The sequence below is a fragment of the Barbus barbus genome (genome assembly GCF_936440315.1).
Source record: "Barbus barbus genome assembly, chromosome: 14".
NCBI lineage: Eukaryota > Metazoa > Chordata > Actinopteri > Cypriniformes > Cyprinidae > Barbus > Barbus barbus.
Genome location: NC_136742.1, coordinates 7,163,198 through 7,173,156, shown reverse-complemented (window position 1 = coordinate 7,173,156; position 9,959 = coordinate 7,163,198).

Here is a 9,959-nt window from a genome sequence, read left to right as displayed (position 1 = left end):
ATGCAGCCCAACTAGGTGTGAGTGCTAATGTGTCTTGGCATAATTAGCTTGTTGCGATTATCTTATTAGAGGAAATTTCTTTTCTTGTGGATGCATAATATGATAAAACACCAGTATTGTGCTAAATTGTGTCTTGGTAGCACACACCCCTTTTTGTTATCTAGCCAGTCAAAATGTTGCAATTATATATAAATGTTAGCATTTAGCTAAGAAATTCCTTATTTTCTTAACTTTCAGGTTTGTACATTTACAAGCTACTATATAGAAAAGCATCTTTTGACATCAAATTCATCACCGTTTTTATTTAAGTGGAAAAGTCTGTTCGCCTTGTGCGTTGCAAAAGGGTTTGTGGGAAATCAAATCAAGTACACCAGTGCCTGGCCACTTTTTCAACGGCATTGGTTCCAGAAATATTTTTCCCAAAGGGATTTTTCAAGAAGGCTTTGCTAAAGAGATAAAAGCCATGAATTATCCAGCTTTGAGGTAAATCACAACATTACCACAACTTTGATTTGATGTATTTGAAATTTGACAAAAAAAGGTACAAGACGTAACAGTTTTAACGGGAGAAAAAACTACAATCCCACGACACGTTGCAAATAATATGAAAAATACAAAACTACAGTACTGATTTAAGGATGTTGATTAAATAATGAAACAATATATTTTACATCTATTGCAAAATATGCATGCATGCATTGAAGCATACTCAATACACTGAAGTAGTTTGAGAGTTTAGGGAAGCGGACTCTATCACATCATCCGTAGTGCTTCATGAGAGTAGTTGACCATAAAGAGCCCAAATTGCTTGTAGCAATTATCTGTAAAATTATGGGTAATGTAGTTTTCCATCAGGAATTCTACTGTTGAACACAATTATTTAAAAATATGCGTTGAAATAATTTGTACTGATGACCAAAAGCATATACCATTGATTGCATTTTTACTTTTTACTTCCAGAACCTGACTTGTTCCCTCTATAGCATGTCCAGAAGCTCACTTAAGAAAATCCATTAGAAAAAGTATAAACAGCGCTATTAGCATATTTATTAAATTCACTTTATAATACTATTTAGAATGGAAACTATGTGAACTGGGCTGCAATGCTAATTGCTTAAGGCAAACAGGCCTTAGGCCAGTGTAAAGAGACAGACTAAAAACGTGTTATTGTTTCTTGTGAGGTGAAGAGAGGGTAAAGTCATGTCTCCTGCGCTCAAAATAACAATGTTACTGTCTATTTACGCGACAGACATCGGTTTAACACACAGCAGAGGTCAGGCAGAAGGCAAGACACTCACTGTAAACAGAAGAAAGCGTCTGTTTGGACAGAGATTGGAATACTACATCTTTTATGTGTCCTGTGAGGTCATATTTCTTCAGAGCTGTCAAATGTGGCCAGCTCAATGAAACTTAATGACAGTGTGCTGTCCGCAGGTTTATAATGGTGCATGTGTGTGTATTCTTCTGCAATAGCCTCCGCAGAACAGGACCTTCTTAAAATATAATAAAATATAAAAGTGGAATATTTATATGAATAAACTGAAAATGTATTTTTCTGTTGCATTTTTGAACATATCATGAAACCATTCTGGATACCAATTTCAATAGCAAAGAAGAATGAAAAAAGCTATTGAACTTCTTCAGTGTTTTCAATTTCAAACAATATAAATTTACATTTAGTCATTTAGTAGATGCTTTTATTCAAGACGACTTACAAATGAGGACAATAGAAGCAATCAAAACCAACAAAACAGCAATAAAATGTAAGTGCTGTGACAAGTCTAGTCTAACACAATAGACACATCAAGGTTCTCTTTTATAATAAATAAAAAGAAAACAATTAGAATAGAAAAAGAGTAGAGAACGCTAGTGTTAGAGGGTAATTTTTTTAATTAAATGAAAAGAAAACAAGTAGATAAAATAGAACTAGAATAGAGAGTGCTAATGTTAGAGGGTCAAATGTAGATAGAGGGGATGTATTTTTAGCCATTTCTTGAAGATGGCTAAACACTCAGATGCACGGATTGAGTTGGGCAGGTCATTTCTCCAGCAGGGAACAGTTAAGGTAAAAGTGTATGAAAGAGATCTTGTGCCTCTCTGGGATGGCACTGTAATGTGTTGTTAACTTGCAGAATGCAAGCTTCTGTACGGCACATTAGTCTGAAGTAGTGAATTGAGGTAAAGGGGTGCAGAGCCAGTGGTTGTTTTGTAGGCAAACATCAATGCCTTTAATTTTATACAAGCAGCTATTGGTAGACAGTGCAAATTGATGAACATAAGCTCTTTTCGGCACGTTATAGACTAATCTTGCAGCCGCATTCTGGATTAGTTGTAGAGGTTTGATTGAATTGGCTGGAAGACCTGCCAAGAATGGATTGCAGTAGTCCAGCCTGGACAGAACAAGAGCTTGAACAAGGAGTTGTGAAGCTTGTTCCAAAAGAAAGGGCCTGATCTTCCTGATGTTGTATAAAGCAAATCTGCAGCAGCCCAGGTTTTAGCAATGTGGTCTGTGAAATTTAATTGATCATCAATCACAACTCCAAGGTTCCTGCATGGCTGCCCTTGAAGGCGTTATGGTTGATGTATCTAGCTGGATGGTGAAATTGTGATGAAGTCATGGGTTTGCTGAAACCACAAGCAGTTCTGTCTTGGCAAGGTTGAGTTGAAGATGGTGGTCCATCATCCAGCAAGAAATGTCTGTTAGGCATGCTGAGATGCGAGCAGCTATCATTTGATCATCGGGATGGAATGAGAGGTAGGGTTGAGTGTCATCAGCATAGCAGTGATATGAAAAGCCATGTTTCTCTTGATGCCCTGTAGACAGAGAAGAGAAGTGGTCCAAGAACTGAGCACTGAGGCACCCCAGTAGCTAGATGGTGTGACCAACACCTCACCTCTCCAAAATTGAAGGACCTTGATGGACCTACCTGACAGGAGTGCAGTTCCTGAGATGCCCTTTGCCAATAGGGTTGGCAGGAGGAACGGGTGGTTAATCGTGTCAAAAGCAGTGGACAGATCCAGCAAGATAAGTATTGAAATATAGCATCAAAACATTCAAGCAATACAATATCCAAATCCTCACAAGGGCATCACATCAGTTATAGGCCTAATAAATGCCTGTTAGACATGAATGGGATTGAAAAATGGAGGATTCAAACACGTGTCGACCACAACCAAAACTGTATCCGCTATTCTTACCCTACTGCTCCTGTTACCAGACAGGTTTGTTTTGTAATTATGTCTGGCTTAACCAAACAATAGTGGGCGGAATTACTGTGAACAGCCTATGATAACAAGGCAGGCTATTTGCACTTAGTGTAAAAAGACACTCAGTTAAAACAACGTATGCCATCCATACAGCATTGGATAGCTCTTCTTTTCACACTACGTAACTGTATAGCAATATTAGTAAATATTCATGAAAGTAAATCTAATTCTGATCATGTGACTGTCTTCTGTAATATTTCAAAGTTCCATGTTCCAGTAGACATTCAAGCATTTAAAAACAAGCCCGGTTCCACAAGCTAAACCAGAGCTGCATAAATGTACTACTGTATAAGTTCTTCCTCCTTCATTCTTTGGATGTGACATTGGCTCCTAGACTGCTGAAGGTTGAAAACTTGTTGCTGAGGTTCCTGTGCATTCCTCAGAGGGAATGTGGTTTTGAGCTGTGACTCACTGTAAACCACAGCACAGCAAACTCACCACTCATTCTTCTGGTTTGACTCATAATAGCATATAAGAGAATCTGTTGCTCATTCTACATAAAATATAAAAGCCTGTGATGGGTTTGTTCATTTTGCAGGGAACTGTTGTTGAAAATCTGTAATTATATGGGAAGAGTTTCATGGTTAAGGGCGAGACACCATATAGCATACTTATAATATTCCCAATTTGCCATGAACAGTTGTCTCTAGCTGTGTGTGTTCCAGAATACACTTCACAGTTGTTCACAATGTAAGATTCACTCTAGGCACAGAACTGAACAATTCTGGTTACTGTTCCATTAACTTACCATTAAGGAGTCCATTCTCTGTTCTGAATGTATATCTTTAACTATAGATCATGAACAACAGATCAGTTTTGAGTCATTGTTTGTGTTCTAAATGATGTGCTACACACTGCACTTATACTATGAATTCTTCCATCTAGTGTATAGAAGGTAACGCTGTATCAAAGATTTCAGAAAGGTACTGTCATCTTAAAGAAAAAAAACATTTTAGTACATGGAAGCATTTTCCAGTTGAAGGAAATGATTTCAAACACGTGTGATGTCTTGCCGCTAGCTTTAGCACACTTAGCTCCTCCCTTTCCTCTACATAGGGAACACTGAAAAAATGATTTTATTCAATGTATTCAATTGAATTTATATTGAATTGTTTTCAATTTATGTACTACCAACACAACTATTTGATGGGTTAAATCAGATGAAAATAGCTGTTAAAGTCTACTTTAACTTTTTATTTTGCATTTCATACTTTGTCTTTTCCAGTTTCATTCCAACCTATTCTGATGGGGCTTACGTGAATTTTAAACAACTTTGAGACTTTTTGAACTAATTGCAAAGAGTCATTCGTTTGGGAATCTGACTACGCTGGTTGCTCTGTATGTTTATTTTTTTCCAACGTAAGGACAATGTATGTCACCTTTGTCTTATCCTGTGTTTCTTATCACAGTCGACAGCTCAAGGCTCAGATTTACTAAACATGGGAAATTAGCCGAGACCACAATCCAATAAACGCACCGATGGGAGTGGAAAGTTCTACTGCTGATATACATTACTGACAAATGTGCAAATTAAACACAGACACTGCCAGATCATTTCCATAATGACCATCACAATCTACCAAGAGCAGTGCAAATTAGCAACTATCACAGCCGTGTCAAGTGCAAAATGGGTTAAGACATGCTTTATTGAGACGTTAAATAATATATTGACTATCACAAACCTTTATTTAAATGCTTAATTTACTCCCTTAAATTGTGCGAAATTCCTACACATACTTATGCAATAAGGTCAGCTGAAATCATATGCCTTTTCATTGCTAATTTTTCACTGAATGTCTTTAGTATATTCTGACAGTAGTTATAGTTGTAATTCCAAAAGAGGTTTTGTGCTTTCACTGTTAGTAAATCTGGCCTCGAGTGCCTTTTTTAGATTTAAAGTTAGTAGCCGTTCAGGACTTGTCAGAGTATGTTAGTAGGCCTACTTTATTTTGTCCACAGTGTATATAATGAGGAACTGTTAATGGAACCAAACACCATGATTTAAAAAAAAAAGGAAAAAACAAAACATATAGTTCTGAATTAGAAACCAGTTCTTGATTCCCACCCTTTGTTAAACTTTTCCTTTAATCTCTCTTCAAATCCCACTGTGCAAACTTCAATCTTCCTTTATCCTCCGTGTCAATAAGACTCATGATGAGTTTCGGTGGAGTGAAATGAATAATAATGCTGATTGATTATATCTACTACAGGCGGTTCAAATCCCATGAGGTCTCTGATGTTGTTTCCATTGCATGATATGATTATATGTCTCTCTGCTCTTGAGATCTCTAACTCTCGGGCCCCTTGGCTATGATTTGGTGGTGAGAGCGATTGCTGTTGTCATTAACAAGGAGCTGCGAGATGTGAAATGTTGCTCTCAGATTGCAATGCGGGCAAACCTGCGGGGAGGCCGGGTAATAATGGTGTCTGTAATGGTGTTTGTGTGATCAGCACCCACCGCTGGAGCTGCAGGCTACAACAAAACACACGCGTGTCTGTGTGAATGAGGACGACCGTCTAAACAGACGTGACCTCAATAGAAAAAGAAATGCAAAGGCAGGAGTAACAATGAACTATTTTCCTCAAAAGACTTACCCAGTCAAGCATCGACAACATGCATCCTAATAGTCTGCTGGCTGACTGGGTTTGAATCTCTGAGACGAGAGGTCAAAGGGTTGGTAGAGAATTAAACCGCCTGTGGAAACTAAACGAGGAAGGGAAATGTTTCAAGATATAAAATTTTGGTGTCGACACTTCACTGCCTAATATCCCACAATTCCCGTTTGCATGTGTCTTAAAGATTGGCTGAAAGAATAAAAAATGAATTATTTGAATATGATAAATTAGCATTGTAGTAACTGAGTATTTGCTTGGCTGTGTTTAAAGCTTTGATGTTGACCATTAGACTGCAATGAAGTTTCATCAACATTTTTAAAAGGTTTTATGTGTTTTTTGAACAAAATAGTGTGGAAGTTGTTAGAGAGAGCTCAGAGTGTCTTGTAGAAATTGAAATCAGGCTTCTCTTCTTAACACATTAGATAACTTAATATGTGTTTACAGAGACATGTGGAATGTCCCGTCTCTAACACAAGACATTAAGTAATAGATCATAAAATTCCACTGAACAACTGCCTCCACTGAATACAAAGAGAGACATTTTAAAGAATACTGATGCTGTTTTTAATAATAAAACAAGAGTGAATTGGTTTTGATACCTTTAAAGGGATAGTTCACCCAAAAATGAAAATTCTGTCATTAATGACTCACCCTCGTGTTGTTCCAGACCTATAAGACCTTCGTTCATCTTCGGAGCACAAATTAAGATATTTTTGATGAATTTCGAAAGCTCTCAGACCTTCCCATAGACAGCAAGGATCCTAACACGATCAAGGCTCAGAAACGTAGCAAGGACATCGTTAAATTAATCCATGTGACATCAGTGGTTCAACCGTAATTTTACGAAGCTACGAGAATACTTTTTGTGCGCAAAGAAACTTTATTCAACTATTCGTCTCACCCTATAGCGCTATTTTTGAGAGTATTACATACGTAAACAACGTATGCTGTTCTGTGCCAGCAGCACCGTATGCGGATACGTTATTTACGCTTTGATCTGAATGTAAACAGCGTGTCCGCGTACATACGTTGTTTACGTCTGTGATACTCTGGCAAAATGGGTGACGCGGAGGAGACGAATTGTTGATTAAGGACATTATTTTTGTTTTCTTTACAGTACAAAAAGTATTCTATGAGCTTCGAAAATTACGGTTGAACCACTGATGTCACATGGATTATTTTAACGATCTCCTTGATATGTTTCTGGATCTTGATCGTGGTAGTATCATTGGTGTCTATGGGAGGGTCAGAGAGCTCTCGGAATTCATCAGAAATATCTTAATTTGTGTTTTGAAGATGAACGAAGGTCTTACAGGTTTGGACCGACATGAGGGTGAGTAATTAATGACAGAATTTTCATTTTTGGGTGAACTAACCCTTTAAGTATCAAAATGACACAAAAACACTACTTTAAGATTTACTTTAGGTCTTCATAAGCCATACAAGCTTTCTGTAAATGATCAGAGAACTTTCATTTTTGAGTGAAATGCTGCTTTAATTTGAAAAATGCTCTTGGTTTGGTCAAGCTCATGTTGGTTATATTAGCTTTGTGACAGATGTCATGACTGAATTCTGTGAAAAGTTCATAAAAGCAGACACAAAAAAACGGAGGATGCATCCAAAATGACATACTCTTTATGTTTCTCTCTCTCTCTCTTTTTTTTTTTTTTTGAATAAGTAATCACTTTGCAACCATGAAACCTTTTTTCAACTATGTTATCCTTTTCAACCATTATCATGTGAGCTACAGCGCCGGTTGTGTCGCCTCACTGCCATTCATAACTCCTCTCCCATGGCCTCATGGGACAAAGTAAAGTGTCCATTGGATGTGCACTTCAGAATCTCACCATTCAAAATTGATAGGTCATCTGAGTAGTTATTTTGCCTACTGTTTTATGAATTTGGACATACAGTACTACTCTTTTACTTTATAGTAGGGAAGTATGTATAATCAGTTGCCAACAAGGATTCTTTAACATAACACATCATTACATCATCATGCAGTCTCAACCCGTCCTAAGAGAAAATGTAACTATTTTATAAGGTATTGTAATGGAAACTGTACAAATTTAAAAAAAAAAACAAGCAAGAAGGTACTTTTGCAAGAACAACGTATAAACCCCACCCTAGACATAACTGTCACACGGGATAAAGAAAATTGTATGAAAACATACAAATAAGATTGTACAAATTCATATAAATTTAGCCACCAGTTCACCAAAATGTAAAATAGTTACGAATTGTTATGATATTTTCTAATTAATTGTGGCATAGTTACACGCTCTGAACATTTCTGATAAAGCCTAATGCATATCTCTGTTTATTTTTTCCCCCAAAATGTTTTATTAATAAGGGTGTTCATTGTAATTTTTTGCAAAAAGTGGCAACCTGCAATTGTTACTTTAAAAAGGTATACCTGATTTCACATATATAATATTTTGAGGTAGCTATAAATGAATGTATTTAGGTTAATTCAGCAATATTAAAATATTTTGACTTCAGTAAATGCAGTTCATTTAGATGTTACCAGTCTGTAAACGAGCAGTTCAATCTCTTGCCTAAAGACATCTCTTGGTTTTTTGCATATTTGTCATTCATTAACATTATTATTATTATTATTGCAATTGAAGTAACAGTCAATCCCCTGGATGGTCCAATACAAAATTGACTTGCTCATCCATCACTTCTCACGATTCACGAGTCGGAAATGTTAAGTCGGAAGAAAAAGCGTGATTTTTGTGATCAGATTAATTGAAAAGATCCAAATAAAAAAAAAAAGACACAGCAGACGGAAACAGTGCGTGAAGTGACATTACTCATGTGAACTGCTCTACAGCTGGATAATTGGAGAATAGCAGCATGAGTTTGGAGAGGGTGGAGGTGTGGTTTCAGAGCGCGCTTTGGCTCCTGATGGTCATTTGGCGTTCTGCGCTCCAGGAGAGAACGGCATGTTCTTGTCCTGGAAGATAATACCATATTGAAGGATTTTGTTGTCTAAAGATAATTTTGTCTGATGACAGTTATTAATTGTCCAATAGTTGTCTTCATTTCAGCTGCGGTGAGTAGATTTGACCTTTTTTTATATATATATTTCCGCTATACGTTTGATATCTGGTTCAGTGAAATTTGAGACTTGCGCGTCTAGTAGCAGCATCATTCTTACAGAATATGCATAATGATTTTGCCACCTGATTTACCTCTCTGCCCTTACTATAATATAAAAACAATACTGAGCTCTTATTTTTTTTTATCAGTTGCTTCTTTTTCTCTGTAAGAATTGCACATCATTGACAGAGTGGCCCTAAAATATTTGGTCACTTAAGCACAGTTAAAAATGTATGATTTTTATTCCATTAGAAATATCAAACCAGGTGCCATTTATTTTAAAGAAAGGCAGCATAAACACAACTACAGCATAATGTTTCCAAAAAGATATATATTTCAAATTTGAGATAAAAATATGTAGACTCACACTTTAAGGGATATTTTGCCCAAAAATGAAAATTCTGTCATATACTCACCCTCATGTTTTTCCAAATGTATGAGTTTGTTTCTCCTGCGGAACACAAAAGAAGAAATTTGGAAGAATGTTTATTACCAAACAGTTGACGGTAGACATTGACTTCAGTATTATTGAAAAAATACTATGAAAGTCAATGGCTACCGTCAACATGAGGATGAGTAAATGATTTTGGGGTGAACTATCCCTTTAAAGGTCTTTTCTGGATTTTAAATGCTCTGTTTCTTTGAACATACTGATCAGCACATCATAGAAACACTGGCTCAACCAATGGTGTGAGGTTTGGGCCGAACTATCTGTTTGCCCAGCAAGTGGCCAAGGGAGTGTTTGGGAAACCTGTTTGGAAATATTTTGTCAGTCAAATTTGTTCTACTGAATCTGATGAAGAACCTTTTTACTGCTGACAGTGTAGGCCTATATGCAGAAAGATAATTAAGAGCTCAGATTAAAATGTCATTGGTCCTCTCCCTTTTGCCTCAGTATTAAATCAAATTATAACATTAATGAAATTTGCCTCAGTTTGTTGTAATGATAGCTAGTTAAAGTCTAATTAAGT